The following is a 20,001-nucleotide window of genomic DNA, read 5'->3' as shown; positions in this document are numbered from 1 at the left end:
CAAATCATAGAGAAAATGTGGACAAATAATCCTGTACTTTTCCCATAACTGAAAAGCCTGTGAATCAAGAGCACAAAAAGGAACAAAACTGAAACTAACAAAAGAAAAACAAAGCAAATGTCGACCTTGACGCTTTAAATGAAATCACAATGAAACATTCAGGTTGACGTGACTGACAGCGGGTATGAGACCGACCGCAGCCAGCCGTGTCCTCATGTCCGCAGCACCTGCAGGGGCGGGGTCTGGTAGTCTTGACAACAGCGCATGCAGGCCAGCCACAAACAGCTGGGATGTGTGTAAATAGTTACAGCATAGTTACCGCTATTGTTTCTGTATGAAAACATTGCTTTTCATCCCACACACGTTCAGGTTGTCTGAGCTTTACTTGTTGATCCGTTCAGATATTGTCAACATTCATGCAAGACGTCGGACTTGGGAGGTTCGACAAAGTTGGATGACAAACGGAATGCTGACGGTACGGGAGCTATGCATACGATGAGGAACCATGGATGACAAACGGAATGCTGACGGTACGGGAGCTACGCATACGATGAGGAACCATTACGGCAGAAAGCAAAACGGAATACGAACGAATTGAGGTTGTCATCAGGATTCGCTCACATTTTTCAACAGTTTGAAAATTCTGATGAAGCAGCAGCTACAGAAACGAAGCTGGACGATGGTTAAACAATACCAATGTAAGTCCATATTCCTTGTTTTGGTGTCCTCCGTTATTGCCACGTGACTGGGGTGTTACGCAGTTGAAAAACCTGTAGTTTATCTGAACCCTGTTACTGCTAAACTAACCCAAACAATGGGAGTTTTTTTTTATTGTAGTCTGACTTGCTTGAATTTTTTTCTTCAGAGCAGTAATAGAATAATCAGGTATACCAAATCATCCACAACATAACACTTCTAACTCAGAAAATAAATAAATAAACAAACAGTTGTAATCATTATCCTTCACAATTAAAAATGCCTCAAAAGGCAGTCCAAAAATTTTAAATTCATCAGGAATACATTTAACACTTATGAACTTTTTTTTAGACTTCTTGTGGCACCACAAGGACATTTACACACAGGGTTTCAAATTAATGTAAGAATTCCTCAAATCTACGCATAACACTAACTTTATTCATATTAAAATTTGAAAATATCTTCACAAATCTTTGTAAATTACACGGAAAACGTGAGCGTAGGTTAACCAACTGTAGCTCTCAATGCATTATGGGAAATCCCTGATCATGACCACACCCCCTCATACACAGAGTCGGACACGGTGGCTGCTTCACTCAAAGATGAAATGTTCGACAAGAGAGTTCAAGTGTTATCTTTAACGTTGAGATGGTGGAGCTACAAATATTGCAAAAACAATGTAAAGTGGTTTTAGTCCCCAATAAATTATCTGATTTCAGCTTCTTAAATGTGAATATATTATAGATTAAAAAATTAATAAACAAATGTGTGTGTTTTAAGCTTTTGTTTTGGTTTAATAATGTAAAAATAAATCTAAATATCTGCCTCCAGCATTGTGTTTGTTTATCACCTTGTTCAAAACTTTCAAACTGTCCTGTTGTAGATTGAGAGAACACATTGACCACACCATATGATTACATTATTAATTTACCTGATTATAACATTATATTGCTACACATTTTGTCTCAATGCATGAAACAAAGTTTTTATTATTATTATTATTATTATTATTATTAGTAAGTCCCTTCGGCTGCTCCCTTGTTTGCACTCGGGGTCGCCACAGCAAATCCAAGGTGGATCTGCATGTTGAATTGGCACAGGTTTTACGCCGGATGCCCTTCCTGACGCAACTCCACATTACATGGAGAAATGTGGCAGGAGTGGGATTTGAACCAGGAACCTTCTGCACTGAATCCAAGCACATTAACCACTTGCCCGCCACCCCTGCCTTTTATTATTATTATTAATAAGTAATATTTTGGTGTGGAATAAACCTTTAAAAGCTTTAACTTTTTTAAAATTTTTGGGTGCATTTACTTTAGGTAGAACCTGAAGTATTACATTTTGTGCAACTATGTGTTCCTGAAAGTGCAGCCTTATAGGGTCTAGAGATGTACTAACCGAGTTTAACAGGCTAATGCTAGCAGCTAGCTAATAGCTAATTAGCATCTATGCTAACGTCTGATAAAACACTTATTTTTTGGTTGCATTACTCACAAAACAGCACATGGTAGTTAGTAGTAAACATATGCTAATAAAATATGTTGTTCCTACTAACTTAACAGTCTGTGCTGTCTTAAAACAGGACGACGGGTGCAGAAAGTCTTTTGTTTCTTCCCATTTTAGCCATTACGTGACATGCAGTGCCGCTTCCGGTATGATGCCAAAATAAAATGGACAATGCAAAAATATTGCAAAGCACAAATAAAGGCTGTGTGAACCTATATAACACCAAAATAATATCCAGGGGTGGCTCTTAGGCAGCCAGAAGATAAATACGAGGTCTATCAGACAATAAACCGACCCTTTTATTTTTGTTTTTTAACTATATGGATTTGAATGACGTGCGATTCCACCAATCATGCTTGAACTCTCGTGCGCATGCGTGAGTTTTTTCACGCGTGTCGGTGACGTCATTTCCCTGTGGGCAGGCCTTGAGTGAGATGTGGTTCCGCCCTCTCGGCTGAATTCCTTTGTTTCACACGCTGCTCGAGACGGCGTGCATTGCTTTATCAAAATTTTTTCTGGACCTGTGAGGAATATCCGAGTGGACACTATTCGAGAAATTAAGCTGGTTTTCGGTGAAAAGTTTAACGGCTGATGAGAGATTATGGGGTGTTTCTGTTGGTGTAAGGACTTCCCACAGAACGGGACGTCCTGCAGCGCTTCCAGGCGCCGTCGTCGGCCTGTTTCGAGTTGAAAACATCCTAATTTAAGGCTTAATTCACCCAGGACGTCGTGAGAGAACAGAGAAGATTCAGAAGAGGCCGGCATGAGGACTTTATGCAGACATGCCACTGTTTAAGGACATTTTTTAATGAAAGACGTGCGCGCAAATTCGCCGAGGCGAATCTGTGTGCGCTGCGACAGGAAAAACACCTCCGTGTTGAAAACCATTTGTAAAATTCAGGCGGCTTTTGATGGCTTTCAACAAGTGAGTAACTGAGAAATTGTTTAACAGCTTGGGCATGTTCCAACTTGCCCGTTAAGGTTTCCAACGGAGGTGTTTTTCCTGTCGCGACCCCCCGCAGTCGGGTCCGGCCCGACATGCGACTCTGCCCGCACGTTCTTTCATTACAAAATGTCCGTTAACAATGGAAAGTCCGAATAAACTCCTCATGCCGACTTCTTCTGAAAGTTCTCTGTTCTCTGACGACTTCCTGGGTCAACAGAGCCTGAAATGTGGAAGCACAGATCGCCGTCAGGCGCCGTGGGTCGTCCTTACGGCGACACTTACAGACCAAAATCTCTCATCAGCCGTTAAAATTTTTACCGAAAACCAGCTGAATTTATCGAATGGTGTCCACTCAGTTGTGCCTTACAGCTTTGAAAAATTTTTTATCAAACAAAGCAGCAGTCTCTGAGCCATTCCTAAACAATGAAAAAATCGACGAGAGGGTGGGCGACTCCTCACTCAAAGACTGCCCACAGGCGAATGACGTAACCGACAGGCGTGAAAAAACTCTCGCATGCCCACGCTGGTTCAAGCATGTCTGATGTAATCACACGTGATTCAAATCCATATGGTTTTTGAAAAAATAATAAGGTTGGATACTTTTCTAATAGACCTCGTATATCCTTTAATTTGTTAAAGTGTACACCACATCACTTGCAGGCACACACAAAAAAGGTTAGATTCAAGTCACTTCAGCTAATAATGTGAATGCTGCTCAAGTTTTAAACCCTCCTTACAAATAGGCAGACTGTCCTTTCTGCAAATTTTTTTTCCATGAGTGGAAAGTTTGTTCTCTCTGGTGAGATTCAAACCTGTTTGTACACTCTGTCTGTGCACTTTCAAACCCCTTTTATTTTACAAACTGGCTGCCTACCTTGTCCTTCATTTGTTTTGGTGCTGGATGATCCGCAGAGAAATGTGGCACAGAGTTCTGGTTCTGCACTGCATCCTAAGTGGACTTTGCCCAGCCAGAGGAGACGCTGTGGAGCCGGACAGCAGGATCTCGCTGAGTGGAGCAAGATGCTCCGTCCAGAGCCAAAGTGAAGCAGAGCGCACAGGGAGGAGAGCACCTGTCCCCGTGGACAAAGTCAGAGACAACTGTGCACAGAACCAGCCACACTGCTTCTGTTCTGTGCATGAAGGAGTGCCAGTTTGCCAATTCCTAAGGCAGTGATATGATAACTGCTTTTGCGGTACAGATCATTTTTTTTCCTTGTGTCATGGAAAATTGCCACCCCGGGTGGCTGCCTGGTTCACACACACCAAAAAGCAACTGAAAATCAAATAGCCTGTTCTCAAACTTCTCTTATAAGGACAAAACACTCAAATCGGGATTTCATAAAAATTGATCTCTTCTTTGCTAAATTTACAAGATTGCATCCATTTTGCATTCCAAGAGGAAATCTTTAAAAGAACTGTGATGCAGAGAAAAAAGGAAAATAAAAGGAATTATGAGGAACTGGGCTTGCAATGTCTACATTTCTTTCGAACATGAGCATCTGAAGAGTTTGGGCACTTTCCAAACAATCTGTAAAACCTGAGATTCAGGCAGAAGGTCTGCGAAACTATATGGAAGAGCACAAGAAACCTGTTACCTCTTCATAGGTGGAAGCCATCTGTGAATTGATACATATGGACCTGCTGGTCAACCCCCTTTACACAGGATGGCGGCAGTTGTGAGTCTTTCATGAGGCTTAAAACATGGCCAATCTGCAGAGGTGACATAAAAACATATTTCTGTGTTACTGCTTCAGTGTTCCTTGTGCATTTTGGTGTCTCACGTGGAGTTTGTGCACAACAGATGACACATGTCCACAGAGAGATGCTGCTTTTTTTACATGCATGCTGGATTTTAAGTGGTTTGCCATCATATTTCCAGACTGTTCCTGCAAAGTGTGTGTGTGTGTGTGTGTGTGTGTGTGTGTGTGTGTGTGTGTGTGTGTGTGTGTGTGTGTGTGTGTGTGTGTGTGTGTGTGTGTGTGTGTGTGTGTGTGTGTGTGTGTGTGTGTGTGTGTGAGAGAGAGAGAGAGAGAGAACGAGTGGACAGAATGAGCTAAATATTAAATGGTTAATTTTTCACGCTCGTCAGTTTGGATTTATCTTGTGTCTGTGTGCGCATGTGTTTCTCTGTCAGCTAAATCTGCAGAAAAATGACCGCTGCACAAATAACACTGTTGGACAGTATGTTATCACGCCACACAGACAGAACAGTTTTAATATGACACATGCCATTTCAGATAAACAACGCGAGCAGGTCACCCGCAAATGAATGTCAAATGCAACACTTTCCAACCAATCACATAGCTCTACTGATCCACGCACAGGGCAAAGGTGTACCAAGAGCAGGCTTAAGAACATTGGAGGGGTGCTAGGTCGGGACTCTTGCATACAGCTCCTGGGGGGAACGTTTGCTGCAGCAGTCCAGCGCTGTCGTAATTACTCTGTTCAATCCGTGAAGATGCTTTTTAATACAACATCTGATTTTGAAGTCTGTTTCCTGTCAGTCTTTTGAGTGTTTGAGTTCGCTCACCACATTAAAGTACCTGGGAGGGGATCTGCCAGCCAACAATATCCCCTACAACACCTTTCACTGGACTTTCTATGGCTGGAAAATGACTGACAGCCATGAAAAATAAAAACTGATTAAAAAAAAAACATTGCAAAGTCACATGACTGTTGTCCTTTTTAGAAAACTCACTTTTTTGTCTTCTTGGCATTCTGTGAGTCAAACTCTGGATTTTACAACTCACTACATGTAGTCATTTATACTCTATACGGAGGACAGCTGACTTTGGGGGAAAATCAGTTTACAGTTATGCTACAGTTTTTAAGTAAAGACATAGAAAAAATTCTTGGCTTTTATGAAAGTTTCTGTTTTAAGTTTAATCTGTTTTCCTCCACACACACATCTTCAACCGCATATCCAACATTGGGTTGCAAGGTGCTGGAGCCTATCGCAGCAGTCACAGGGTGTGACGTGGGGTTCACCCTGGATAGGACGCAAGTCTGTTGCAGGGACACATAAAGTCCAACAAACACATTCACACCTACAGGCAGTTTAAAGTCTCCAGTCCATCTAACCTGCATATCTTTGGATGTGGGAGGAAGCCGGAGAACCTGGACGGAACCCACACAAACAAGGGTAGAACATGGAAACTTCACACAGAAAGGCTACAGGTGGGAATTGATCCCATGACCTTCTTGCTGTGAGGTAGCATTTCTAACCACTAATCCACTGTGTTGCCCTAATTTGTTTTTAATTGTTTTCAGTACAATATTCCATGTAACAAAATTATGAATAACTGTAGTTTTATATTTGCTCTGTTACAGTGTTCACATTAGATCATCACCCCCCCCCTTTTTTTTTTTTCCTTTTTTTTTTTGTGGTCTGTGTGAGACACTTTTGAGACACAATTCTGCTGTTTTGCCCGGAATGTGAACATGTTAATTCTGTGTTTGGGATCACATGCCAACAGAAAGATGAAAATTAAAGTTAAAAAAAAAAAAATTAAGAGAAAACTTGATCTATCTTGTCAAACATTTCATCTTTGCGTGAAGCAGCCACAGCGTCCAACTCTCAGCCTCCAAACAAACAATTCAGCGCTGTTGTGAGTTATAAGGGCAGAAAAATCAAATGTTGCTATTTTAAGCGTAACAATGACTTTATTTCTTTGTTTATTTTTTTTTGCCAAACAGCTGCTGGTTTGAGAGCTGAAAGTTTTCATGTAGGAGGAGGCGTGGTCATGGTAAGGAATTTCCCATAATGCATTGAGAGATTGTGACAAACCTTCAGGTTTACTGTGTAATTAACAAAGACGGGAATTTTTATTTCACATATTAATATTAGCATTGTTAGTGTTATGCTGAGTTTTAAGGAGTTTCACTTACGTCATTCTGTACCTTTGGTGTAAATGTCCTTGATGTAGCTCAAGAATTGTGTATGACAACTTTAAGTATTCTTGTGTGAAATTCAATTTTTGACTGCCTTTTATGGCATGTTAATGTAAAAGATAACCTTGTAAATGATAAAGACGTTAGCTTCAGGTGTTTAGTAGTTGATTACTGCAACGCGTAAGATGGTTAAACTTTGTTACTTCTACTATTAACCAGCGTCACTGATATCTTTATAACACTGGATTGCTCGTTACCACTCGCATGCTCCGCTCCTGAACGCTCTTTTCTATTGATCTTTAATGAGGTGCACGCAACTTTATTCTTTGTGATTTTGCCAAAACTGTCTTCATGTGCAGCTATAAACTGCGCAAATCGCCAGTTCAAAGGCTGCGGACGAACATTTCACCTCCGAGTATGATTGAAATGGAAAGTAATGAACAATAATTTGAAGCTGTTCCCTTATACCAGCATATAGACATAGACAAGATTTTATATATATATATATATATATATATATATATATATATATATATATATATATATATAACAACAACAAAAATATAAACGCAACACTTTTGGTTTTGCTCCCATTTTGTATGAGATGAACTCAAAGATCTAAAACTTTTTCCACATACACAATATCACCATTTCCCTCAAATATTGTTCACAAACCAGTCTAAATCTGTGATAATGAGCACTTCTCCGTTGCTGAGATAATCCATCCCACCTCACAGGTGTGCCATATCAAGATGCTGATTAGACACCATGATTAGTGCACAGGTGTGCCTTAGACTGTCCACAATAAAAGGCCACTCTGAAAGGTGCAGTTTTATCACACAGCACAATGCCACAGATGTCGCAAGATTTGAGGGAGCGTGCAATTGGCATGCTGACAGCAGGAATGTCAACCAGAGCTGTTGCTCGTGTATTGACTGTTCATTTCTCTACCATAAGCCGTCTCCAAAGGCGTTTCAGAGAATTTGGCAGTACATCCAACCAGCCTCACAACCGCAGACCACGTGTAACCACACCAGCCCAGGACCTCCACATCCAGCATGTTCACCTCCAAGATCGTCTGAGACCAGCCACTCGGACAGCTGCTGAAACAATCGGTTTGCATAACCAAAGAATTTCTGCACAAACTGTCAGAAACCGTCTCAGGGAAGCTCATCTGCATGCTCGTCATCCTCATCGGGGTCTTGACCTGACTCCGGTTCGTCGTCATAACCGACTTGAGTGGGCAAATGCTCACATTCGCTGGCATTTGGCACGTTGGAGAGGTGTTCTCTTCACGGATGATGCGAAGGAGATGTGTTGCACTGCATGAGGCAAATGGTGGTCACACCAGATACTGACTGGTATCCCCCCCAATAAAACAAAACTGCACCTTTCAGAGTGGCATTTTAATGTGGGCAGTCTAAGGCACACCTGTGCACTAATCATGGTGTCTAATCAGCATCTTGATATGGCACACCTGTGAGGTGGGATGGATTATCTCAGCAAAGGAGAAGTGCTCACTATCACAGATTTAGACTGGTTTGTGAACAATATTTGAGGGAAATGGTGATATTGTGTATGTGGAAAAAGTTTTAGATCTTTGAGTTCATCTCATACAAAATGGGAGCAAAACCAAAAGTGTTGCGTTTATATTTTTGTTGAGTATATATATTGTGTGGGACCTGGTTATTTGTGGATTTTTTTCTACCAAACATTCCCCGATTTGATCGACGTGAGAAACCGGAGTGACCTTTGAGAAGTGACGAATCACAGGCCACCCTCGTTACGACGTATAGTTTTAATTTCTTTGAAGGTCAAACCGCAAAAAAGCACGAATCTGAACATTATCTTTTTCAGAAACGTTTACGCCTCAATTGAGGACATCCAAAAATTATAAATGTTGTTTTGATTTCCTGTAATGCCACTGTAGAAGTTAACACTCTAAGTATGTTCAGATCATTTTCACTTATAGATTCGTCTGGTTACAATTCAGATTTTTTGATATTTATCAACAGTAACTCAAATATGCTATTTATAGTCAGTGATCATAGAAAATATTTGCTCCCCCGCCCCCCCCCAAAAAAATTTAATTAAATATGAAAATTTGTCACCACATGCACTAAAGGCATTATGGGAATATGCTTACCATGCCCACGCCCCTCCAACTGAAAGTTAATTTCATCAAACACTTGACGATTCCTCTTGCTGGATGTGCTTCTATAACAGTCTATGGTACAGAATCAGGCTACGCGGTCCATGTGGGCCATACGGGCCATGCGGGCCGTTTCCCTGGGCGGCATTTATGGAGGTATATTTATGGAGGTGGGGACGAGCACTTGAAAAAAAAAAAAAAATCATGTCCACCGTAAAATGGTTTTCTTGTCACTGTGTTGAATTGGCAAATTAGCGCCCCCTGTAGGCAACTACGGGCGCCTCTGCTTGCAGTGAAATGATGGTGAAAGAAAGAGGGGCGCGCCGCGTGCAGAGAACAGTTCACCCCTGGGTTGGGAGGAACAAGTGGGCTAAAGTCAGTTACACCTCGATTTTCTTCCAAATAACGCACATGTCATTCATAACATTATAAATACAGGCTTATAATTCCTGCACGTTTTTTCTGAATTGTGTGACATATGCTGCACACGGTAAGGGTTCAGCTTTATCCCGAGCTGGGCGCAGCCGAATTCTCTCCGTGTGCGGCAGGAAACTGTGTACAGTCTCTGCACCGCTTTAGCTCCGTCCACTTCGGACGCAGCACAGAACCAGAACGCTGCGCCACATTTCTCTGAGGATCGCGCAGCAAACGAGGCAGGCAGCCAGTTTATAAAATAAAAGGCATTTGAAAGCAGACAGACAGGGCGTAAGAACGGGTTTGAATCTGCCCACTTATGCAAAAAAAACTTGCAAAACGGACAGCCTGCCTATTTGTAAAGACGGCTTATGTTGTGTTCACATTCCAAGCTGAAGTGACTGAATCTGTCCTTTTTTGAGCCTGCAAGTGTTTTTACAATAATTTTCCAGCAGCTGGCAACTCTTTTTGTTGTCATGTGCACTGACATAATAATAATAATAATAATAATAATAATAATAATAATAATAATAATAATAATAATAATAATAACGACATTTAAAATTAGGCTTATCTTCATAATTAACTGGTTTATTTAATGGAGAAAAAGAATCACATTTGAGTTCATTGGCATGGGAACCCTAGTAAAATTTCAGTTTAGATTTTTGTTTGATCCACAGATGAAGACCAAAAATTGGGAGAAAAAAAAAAAAGACAATGAAAAACACGACATGAAAATTCAGTAAGGTACGTCTTATATATTATATTCCAATTCTAAGGTGGAACTATGCCAGTATACAAAGGTATATCCAAATATGTAAAAAGGAAGAGTAAAATAAGACAGTAGAAAAGAGCAGAGTAGAGCCACTTAGGTGCCTGGTCTTGAGAACCAGGGATGGTAGGTTTGATCAAATTTCTGTCAAACCTAAAACTTTGGCAGATTAGTTAATGCTAAGTATTTAAACATTTAGCCTAATATGTACAAACATCAAGTTAAATATTTAGCTAAATGTTGAGACAAATATTTACCTCAATAAAACTGTTCCTTCCTGAAAGACAGATTAATAAAGTCTCTAATGTAAGGGCATGTTTATTCAAACTTGCAATTCATGGATGTTTTGTTTTGAAGTAATATTGTAGCCTGCGGGCTTTTGACGTCAATTTCAATTGCAATTTCAGGGGCACTTCTAAAATATTAATAATATAATAATTTTAAAAATGGCTGTGCCAAAATTTTGTCTGTTTTTTTGGGGGGGGAGAAATCCTACAGCTAGCCAGGCCCCTGTAGTCGGTGCGGACCAAGGTAGCTTAGCCGCCGTTAGTTCCCTTCCGGCAGATCCCGAGCAGCCGGGAAAGCAGGCCGACTGGGTGACTGTGAGGAGGAAGCGTAGTCCTAAACAGAAGCCCCATGTACACCGCCAACCCGTTCACATCTCTAACCGTTTTTCCCCACTCAGCGACACACCCGCCGAGGAACAAACTCTGGTTATTGGCGACTCTGTTTTGAGAAATGTGAAGTTAGCGACACCAGCAACCATAGTCAATTGTCTTCCAGGGGCCAGAGCAGGCGACATTGAAGGAAATTTGAAACTGCTGGCTAAGGCTAAGCGTAAATTTGGTAAGATTGTAATTCACGTCGGCAGTAATAACACCCGGTTACGCCAATCGGAGGTCACTAAAATTAATATTGAATTGGTGTGTAACTTTGCAAAAACAATGTCGGACTCTGTAGTTTATTCTGGGCCCCTCCCCAATTGGACCGGGAGTGACATGTTTAGCCGCATGTTCTCCTTGAATTGCTGGCTGTATGAGTGGTGTCCAAAAAATGAGGTGGACTTCATAGATAATTGGCAAAGCTTCTGGGGAAAACTTGGTCTTGTTAGGAGAGACGGCATCCATCCCACTTTGGATGGAGCAGCTCTCATTTCTAGAAATCTGGCCAATTTTCTTAAATCCTCCAAACCGTGACTATCCAGGGTTGGGACCAGGAAGCAGAGTTGTAGTCTTACACACCTCTCTGCAGCTTCTCTCCCCCTGCCATCCCCTCATTATCCCATCCCCGTAGAGACAGTGCATGCTCCCAGACCACCAACAACCAGTAAAAATCTATTTAAGCATAAAAATTCAAAAAGAAATAATAATATAGCACCTTCAACTGCACCACAGACTAAAACACTTAAATGTGGTCTATTAAACATTAGATCTCTCTCTTCTAAGTCCCTGTTAGTAAATGATATAATAATTGATCAACATATTGATTTATTCTGCCTTACAGAAACCTGGTTACAGCAGGATGATTATGTTAGTTTAAATGAGTCAACACCCCCGAGTCACACTAACTGTCAGAATGCTCGAAGCATGGGTCGAGGAGGAGGATTAGCAGCAATCTTCCACTCCAGCTTATTAATTAATCAAAGACCCAGACAGAGCTTTAATTCATTTGAAAGCTTGACTCTTAGTCTTGTCCATCCAAATTGGAAGTCCCAAAAAACCAGTTTTATTTGTTATTATCTGTCGTCCACCTGGTCGTTACTGTGAGTTTCTCTGTGAATTTTCAGACCATTTGTCTGACTTAGTGCTTAGCTCAGATAAGATAATTATAGTGGGTGATTTTAACATCCACACAGATGCTGAGAATGACAGCCTCAACACTGCATTTAATCTATTATTAGACTCAGTTGGCTTCGCTCAAAATGTAAATGAGCCCACCCACCATTTTAACCACACTTTAGATCTTGTTCTGACATATGGCATAGAAATTGAAGACTTAACAGTATTCCCTGAAAACCCCCTGTTGTCTGATCATTTCTTAATAACATTTACATTTACTTTAATGGACTACCCAGCAGTGGGGAATAAGTTTCATTACAGTAGAAGTCTTTCTGAAAGCGCTGTAACTAGGTTTAAGGATATGATTCCTTCTTTGTTTTGTTCTTCAATGCCATATACCAACACAGTGCAGAGTAGCTACCTAAACTCTGTGCGTGAGATAGATTATCTCGTCCATAGCTTTATGTCCTCATTGAGCACAACTTTGGATGCTGTAGCTCCTCTGAAAAAGAGAGCCTTAAATCAGAAATGCTTGACTCCGTGGTATAACCCACAAACTCGCAGCTTAAAGCAGATAACCCATAAGCTGGAGAGGAAATGGCGTCTCACTAATTTAGAAGATCTTCATTTATCCTGGAAAAAGAGTCTGTTGCTCTATAAAAAGCCCCCTGTAAAGCCAGGACATCTTACTATTCATCACTAATTGAAGAAAATAAGAACAACCCCAGGTTTCTTTTCAGCACTGTAGCCAGGCTGACAAAGAGTCAGAGCTCTATTAATGACTTCATGACTTTCTTTGCAAATAAAATTTTAACTATTAGAGAAAAAATTATTCATAACCATCCCAAAGACATATCTTTATGTTTGGCTGCCTTTAGTAATGCTGGTATTTGGCTAGACTCTTTCTCTCCGATTGTTCTGTCTGAGTTATTTTCATTAGTTACTTTGTCCAAACCATCAACATGTCTATTAGACCCCATTCCTACCAGGCTGCTCAAGGAAGACCTACCATTATTTAATGCTTCGATCTTAAATATGATCAGTCTATCTTTTTTAGTTGGCTATGTACCACAGGCTTTTAAGATGGCAGTAATTAAACCATAACTTAAAAAGCCATCACTTGACCCAGCTATCTTAGCTAATTATAGGCCAATCTCCAACCTTCCTTTTCTCTCAAAAATTCTTGAAAGGGTAGTTGTAAAACAGCTAACTGATCATCTGCAGAGGAATGGTCTATTTGAAGAATTTCAGTCAGGTTTCAGAATTCATCATAGTACAGAAACAGCATTAGTAAAGGTTACAAATGATCTTCTTATGGCCTCAGACAGTGGACTCATCGCTTGTCCTGTTAGACCTCAGTGCAGCTTTTGATACTGTTGACCATAAAATTTTATTACAGAGATTAGAGCATGCCATAGGTATTAAAGGCACTGCGCTGCAGTGGTTTGAATCATATTTATCTAATAGATTACAATTTGTTCATGTAAATGGGGAGTCTTCTTCACAGATAAGGTTAATTATGGAGTTCCACAAGGTTCTGTGCTAGGACCAATTTTATTCACTTTATACATGCTTCCCTTAGTGTTATTAGAAAGCATTGCTTAAATTTTCATTGTTACGCAGATGATACTCAGCTTTATCTATCCATGAAGCCAGAGGACACACACCAATTAGTTAAACTGCAGGAATGTCTTTCAGACATAAAGACATGGATGACCTCTAATTTCCTGCTTGTAAATTCAGATAAAACTGAAGTTATTGTACTTGGCCCCACAAATCTTAGAAACATGGTGTCTAACCAGATCCTTACTCTGGATGGCATTACCCTGACCTCCAGTAATACTGTGATAAATCTTGGAGTCATTTTTGATCAGGATATGTCCTTCAATGCGCATATTAAGCAAATATGTAGGACTGCTTTTTTGCATTTGCTCAATATCTCTAAAATTAGAAAGGTCTTGTCTCAGAGTGATGCTGAAAAGCTAATTCATGCATTTATTTCTTCTAGGCTGGACTACTGTAATTCATTATTATCAGGTTGTCCTAAAAGTTCCCTGAAAAGCCTTCAGTTAATTCAAAATGCTGCAGCTAGAGTACTAATAGGGACTAGAAGGAGAGAGCATATTTCACCCATATTGGCCTCTCTTCATTGGCTTCCTGTTAATTCCAGAATAGAATTTAAAATTCTTCTTCTTACTTATAAGGTTTTGAATAATCAGGTCCCATCTTATCTTAGGGACCTCATAGTACCATATCACCCCAATAGAGCACTTCGCTCTCAGACTGCAGGCTTACTTGTAGTTCCTAGGGTTTGTAAGAGTAGAATGGGAGGCAGAGCCTTCAGCCTTCAGGCTCCTCTCCTGTGGAACCAGCTCCCAATTCGGATTAGGGAGACAGACACCCTCTCTACTTTTAAGATTAACCTTAAAACTTTCCTTTTTGAAAAAGCTTACAGTTAGGGGTGGATCAGGTGACCCTGAACCATCCCTTACTTATGCTGCTATAGACTTAGACTGCTGGGGGGTTTCCCATGATGCACCCAGTGTTTCTTTTTATTCACCTCTTTTTGCTCTGTATGCACCACTCTGCTTTTAATCATTGGTGATTGATCTCTGCTCTCTTCCACAGCATGTCTTTTTCTTGGTTCTCTCCCTCAGCCCCAACCAGTCCCAGCAGAAGACTGCCCCTCCCTGAGCCTGGTTCTGCTGGAGGTTTCTTCCTGTTAAAAGGGAGTTTTTGTTTCCCACTGTCGCCAAGTGCTTTCTCATAGGGGGTTGTTTTGACCGTTGGGGTTTTTCTGTAATTGTATGGCTTTTGCCTTACAATATAAAGCGCCTTGGGGCAACTGTTTGTTGTGATTTGGCGCTATATAAATAAAATTGATTTGATGCCAAAATGTTGCTTTTACAAACAAAGCACCAATGCAAGGAACATTTGGTTCTCAACCAATTTTGACAAAGATTTCAATTAAAATAAAGAAGTTCTGACCATAATTAACACTAACAAAGAAATCCACGTATTTCACTATTGAACAGCTTATGATATTTATTTACTTAAACAACTATAGCTCAATAAAGAGCATCCAAAAATTTTGAAAAAGTTTAATAAGGACTTATTTAATTTAAGTTCCACTACTGCATCTAAATGACGTTGACGTCATTTTCACCTATGATTATGGCAAATTATAAATCAGACTGTAGATGATTCTTCGACATAGCTGCTGTATGTCGTAATGGAACTATTGTACGTATTTTTGTATTTAATGCGCCAAATGTCAAAGTTTGTCAGTTTTCAGCGACAGAGGCTAAATGCATTATGGGAAAACGCTTAATAGATACGCCTCTCGTCCACGAAAGCTCATTTCATTCCACCATGTGCACTTTTCTCTCGCTAGAAACATAAAAGTAATGTTCAGTTATAAATATGTTAGGATTATATAAAGTGAATATTTGCTTCTTTTTCGTCACCTTCACAACAGCGTTGCTATTTTTGTTTTTTTCCTCAGCTTCAATTCGGACTCATGGTGACGTCACACCTCAATCAAAGATGTAGTGTGGAACAAGATGCTTCAAAACTTCTCTTTTACTTTTGATGTTCTTTTCAATCACCAATCTGCTTCTGGAGCCACTAGCTCAAATTTGTCTGGATAAAACTGATCCTAATTTTGAGAATCTCTTTTTTGCTGCTCTGGATTACGTAAACAATTTTACTTTTATTTTTATGTTGTTTTACAAAGCAACATTGGATTGGATTACTCTGATCCAGATTTTCAGGGTCATTAAACCCAGATAAAGACTGCTCTAAATGAAAATAAATACTGCAATTTAAGATATATTGGGATCTTGCAGCAGGTCTGCTCTGTCAGCCTGATCCTGTCAGATCTCAGAAGATAAGCAATGTGGGACCTGGTTAGTACTTATATGGGAGACCTCTTTGGAACACCGGCAGCTGTGTGTGTTTCTCCATGTTGCACTGGACTTGGGTCAGGAATGGCAACCGGCATAAAACCTGTGCCAAATACCAATGCAGATCTGGCTGTATCAGCTGTGATGACCCTGAACAACATGGGAACAGCCAAATGGACAACAACAATATATATGGAGATCTTCAGCACTGGGTCAATGTTACATTTTTATTTGAAAAGAGAGAAAATAAAGCAATAACTTAACCACATGAGGTGTACAGCCAGTACACTCTGATGGCCACTGTCGCTGACCGAATGGTCCCCCCTAAAAATCAGTCCGCTCTGCCTTCACTGTGTCATTAGCCATGGTTCACTGATTATCACCTCTTGTCTGTTTAAAACTGCACCCTAGTCATTTTCTGTCTCAGTGACAGATATCTGAAGTGTTTGTACAACAATCATTTCCACATAAATTCAGCATTATTTCATCATAAAAGATGGAAGGAGTGATCAGAGCACCGCAGCTACATTAGCTGCTAGCTGTTGCATTCACTGTGTGTCGGTCATTTCAAAGCATCACAGAGTATCGCCTTGTTTCTGCTTAAAAAACTGACTTTAGAATGATTTTAGAGGTTTTACCTTGTCATCTGATGCCACTGAAAAAACTTAGAAAGTGCACTAAATTTGAACAACCATTAGTAAGGTTAGGCAGTTCTTGGGATGTGTCTCAGTCCTTGATGGAAGAATTAGATGCCTTTACTTCTGCTCTCTACAATAGACAAAATGTCAGGAATGTTGATGAACTGCATTATTTGAAACACAAGGAAGTTGGTGTTGATTGTCTGAAAATGAATCCTTCAAAGAATGGAAATTTTGCATCTGTCCCACCTTACCGCAAGATTTTAGAACATCACATCAGAGGGGTTAACTTTCAAGTGGGAATTTGGAAGCATGTTCATGTCCCTGATCCAAACATTCTTGCTCCAACTGATAATAGTGACCGGACTCTCGTGAATGGCAAGTTGAAGCGTCTCTGCTTTGATAGTGATGTTATGGGCTGAGAGCTTTGCAGACAAATTTGCCAAAGATCTGAAACAGAAAATGAAGATCATTCTGAATCTGATTCTGCTGGTGTCACTGATGTGATGTGTGAAGTAGTGATGTTAAGCTCGAGTCAGTCTGCTCGACACTGCATCGAGCTTTTTGAACCAGAAGTGTCAGTGAGCAGCGTGTCGAGCACGCCCCCATCACGTGACCACTGCTAGTGAGGCCTCATTACGTCACACCACGTGTCGAGCTTCGCGGAAAATTCGAATAATCTGGACGTGTCAATATGACCCGCCAAGTATTTAAATGAGATATGAATCACAGCTCAAACCATGGGTTTTTGAGAGGAGTAGATTGCTAGCGACATTGTTATTGCCAATTACCACATGAATCGGAGCCAAGGAAAGCATTAGTTTATATTTAGGTCTAGTTTAGAGTTCATTTACTATAGTTAGCTACATACACATAAGATCTAACATAGAGAGACACACACCATACACAACAGGCATCCATTCTTATGCAACATTTATTCACACAGTACATCAACATAGGTTATAGGTTAGACTATATATTATAGGTAGATCAGAGACTGAGCTGAACGACTGAAGAGCTGTGATTTTGTTGAAGTGAAAGGATGCGTGTGTGTGTGAGAGAGAGTGAGTAGTGGTGAGGAAGGGACATGGAGGAGCCAGTTCCAAAAAGAGCACGATCAATTGCTTGGGAGCACTTTGATCTAATAAGCCCCAAAAAGGTCAAGTGCTTGATTTGTGCTCAAGAGTTGAGGTACAGTAACAATACGTCTTCAATGCGGCGACACCTGTGGTGCAAACATCCCGAGACATCAATGGCTGCTGCTCCTGCTGCTCCTGGAGCACGAATCAGGCCATGTAACCTGTATTTTATTCTTTATCTAAGATTAAAACATACTCATATTAGAAAAGTATCCGACCTTATTATTTTTTTCAAAAACCATTTGGATTTGAATCACGTGTGATTACATCAGACATGCTTGAACCCTCGAGTTTTTTCACGCCTGTCGGTTACGTCTTTGAGTGAGGAGTGGCCCATCCTCTCGTCGTTTTTTTCATTGTTTATGAATGGCTCAGAGACTGCTGCTTTGTTTGATAAAAATTTTTTCAAAACTGTAAGGCACAACTGAGTGGACACCATTCAATAAATTTAGCTGGTTTTCGGTAAAACTTTTAATGGCTGATGAGAGATTTTGGTCTGTAAGTGTCGCCGTAATGACGGCCCACGGCGCCTGACGGCGATCTGCGCTTCGAGGCGGCAGCGTCTCACCGTTTCAAGTTGAAAACTTCCACATTTCAGGCTCTGTTGACCCAGGAAGTCGTCAGAGAACAGAGAACTTTCAGAAGAAGTCGGCATAAGGAGTTTATTCAGACATTCCATTGTTAACGGACATTTTGTAATGAAAGAACGTGCGGGCAGTCGCATGTCGGGCCGGACCCGACCGCGGGGGGTCGCGACAGGAAAAACACCTCCGTTGGAAACCTTAACGGGCAAGCTGGAACATGCCCAAGCTGTTAAACAATTTCTCAGTTACTCACTTGTTGAAAGCCATCAAAAGCCGCCTGAATTTTACAAATGGTTTTCAACACGGAGGTGTTTTTCCTGTCGCGGCGCACACAGATTCGCCTCGGCGAATTTGCGCGCACGTCTTTCATTACAAAATGTCCTTAAACAGTGGAATGTCCGCATAAAGTCCTCATGCCGGCCTCTTCTGAATCTTCTCTGTTCTCTCACGATGTCCTGGGTGAATTAAGCCTTAAATTAGGATGTTTTCAGGTCGAAACAGGCCGACGACGGCGCCTGGAAGCGCTGCAGGACGTCCCGTTCTGTGGGAAGTCCTTACACCGACAGAAACACCCCATAATCTCAGCCATTAAACTTTTCACCGAAAACCAGCTTAATTTCTTGAATAGTGTCCACTCGGATATTCCTCACAGGTCCAGAAAAAATTTTGATAAAGCAACGCGCGCCGTCTCGAGCAGCGTGTGAAACAAAGGAATTCAGCCGAGAAGGCGGGACCGCATCTCACTCAAGGCCTGCCCACAGGGAAATGATGTCACCGACACGCGTGTAAAAACTCACGCATGCGCACGAGGGTTCAAACATCTTCTTCTTCTTTGTCTTTCAGCTGTTCCCATTAGGGGTCGCCACAGCAGATCAATCGTTTCCATCTCACCCTGTCCTCTGTATCTTCCTCTGTCACACCAACCACCTGCATGTCCTCTCTCAGCACATCCATGAACCTCCTCTTTGGTCTCCCTCTTCTCCTCCTGCCTGGTGGCTCCATCCTCAGCATCCTTCTCCCTATATACCCTGGGTCCCTCCTCTGCACATGTCCAAACCATCTCAATCTCGCCTCTCTGACTGTTTTGTAAACTTTCCCCTTCACTCTTGCTGATATTCTTCAGTCACAAATCACTCCTGCCACCTTTCTACACCCACTCCACCCTGCCTGCACTCTCTTCTTCACCTCTCTACCACACTCTTGTTGGGTATTTTCGCCTCCAAACATTCTTAAAACCTTGATAAGACAAACAGAGTCAAGAAACACCAGTGAGACAGAATGTCAATTTTAGCTCGCGAGGAGTGCAGTCAGGCTGTACACCAAAGCTACACTAAAGTCTGGCCTGCGCTCCCGCTCTTTTTATTAAGGACTTCCCTACATACATGGGCGGTACAGCTCCTAAGGGGAGGAGTGATAGTGCGTGAGCTGTTGCCGCAGAACCGCTGATTGCACAATACATTCAGGACGTTCAGAACCTTTTTAATCTTGGGCTCGATTAAGATGTGTTTAAGACATCTATCGATTAATCACACTTCTTCTGACACAAGGACTAATGTATCATAATCACACTGTGGTTG

This window comes from Thalassophryne amazonica, chromosome 6 (genome assembly GCF_902500255.1).
Source record: "Thalassophryne amazonica chromosome 6, fThaAma1.1, whole genome shotgun sequence".
In the NCBI taxonomy this organism is placed as follows: domain Eukaryota; kingdom Metazoa; phylum Chordata; class Actinopteri; order Batrachoidiformes; family Batrachoididae; genus Thalassophryne; species Thalassophryne amazonica.
The sequence above is the reverse complement of the archived record's forward strand: the minus strand, read 5'-3'. Positions refer to the sequence as shown.